The sequence below is a fragment of the Octopus bimaculoides genome, chromosome 8 (genome assembly GCF_001194135.2).
Source record: "Octopus bimaculoides isolate UCB-OBI-ISO-001 chromosome 8, ASM119413v2, whole genome shotgun sequence".
Classification (NCBI taxonomy): domain Eukaryota; kingdom Metazoa; phylum Mollusca; class Cephalopoda; order Octopoda; family Octopodidae; genus Octopus; species Octopus bimaculoides.
The window spans coordinates 84,429,284-84,430,708 of NC_068988.1; positions in this window are offsets into that span (position 1 = coordinate 84,429,284).

Genomic DNA, 1,425 nt, shown 5'->3' on the forward strand with positions numbered 1-1,425 from the left:
GTTAGAGTCCGGCTCTTTCTCTATGGACAAGAAATACAGAAATGAAACTGATTGATAACATACATGCATACATACATACATACATACATACATACATACATACATATATGATGGGCTTGGAGGTAGTGGTGATGCTGGCAGGTGCGATTTTGTGGTTTACTGGTATGCCGAGTGAGATCCAGCGCACAATCATATACATACAAACATACACATACATGCACACACATACACAAACACATACCTAGAGAGAGAGAGAGGCATACAGATAGACAGTATGTGTCAAATAGTGCATAACGAAGTTTTCACCTCTCTCTCTCTCTCTCTCACTCTCTCTCTCTCTCTCTCTCTCTCTCTCTCTCACTCTCTCTCTCTTCCTACTTGTTGCTTTGTCACTGACTGGAATTGTTTTAGTTGTCTTCAAAAGTCTAATTGACATCCAATATTTGCTGTGTGTAAGCATCTACTGATTTAAGTATCTCCTGTCTCTCTCACTCTCTCTTTCTCACTCACTTTTTCTCTCTCTCTCACTGTCTTTCTTTCTCTCTTAGGTCCTCTCTGAAACATTTAAAAAGACAAAACAAACGCCATCACCACTCATTATCTCTTTCACTCTCTCTCTTTCTCTCTCACTCTCTCTTTCTCTCTTACTTCCTTTCTGTCATCCTCTCTCTCACTTTGCCACTTCTTTGAAGTGTGACACACACCACAGGTACGTACAAAAACAAAAAAATTAGCATATTAATATTATTGATAAGTTGAATCAATTTGTTGGACTTTTATGGTTTTTATAATTATTAATATAATATTATGTTACGTTATATATATATATGTATATACAAAAATAAGAGGAATGACCAGCAAAAGTGGACTCCTATATGCTAGAAATAGATGCCGAATCATCTAACCACGAAGAATATGTTCTCAGTAAGAATTTCAGCGACCCAACAGACTGTAAAAGGGCAAGACAAATGAAAAAATACTAAATAAAAAAACGATTAACCTACGTACCATGGTTTCACCTGTTAATATTTACATAAGCAAATATCTGCAGGATCATCAGCGTAGTCTGTCGATTTATAAAATACAATTTCCAGAACTAGACACAGGACGTCCACCCGAAAGGGAGCATGTGTAGAGTTCTATAAATTACATTCAGTGTATCCTTTCAAATTTCTTCAATCTGGTGCGCTGAGTCCGGAAATAACTCTGCAGTTAATAAATTTCTGCAGCTAATTTACCGGTTTGAGAACATCAATATTTAAAATTTAATAATAAGGGTAGAAATTGATATTAATCAATTAAAACCAGTGGTCTAGCATATTTTAAAAAATCTGACGATTAAAATTATATTTCATACAAAAATAAGAGGAAAAATAGCACACTATATATAGATGTGTATGTATATACTATATACTATATATATAT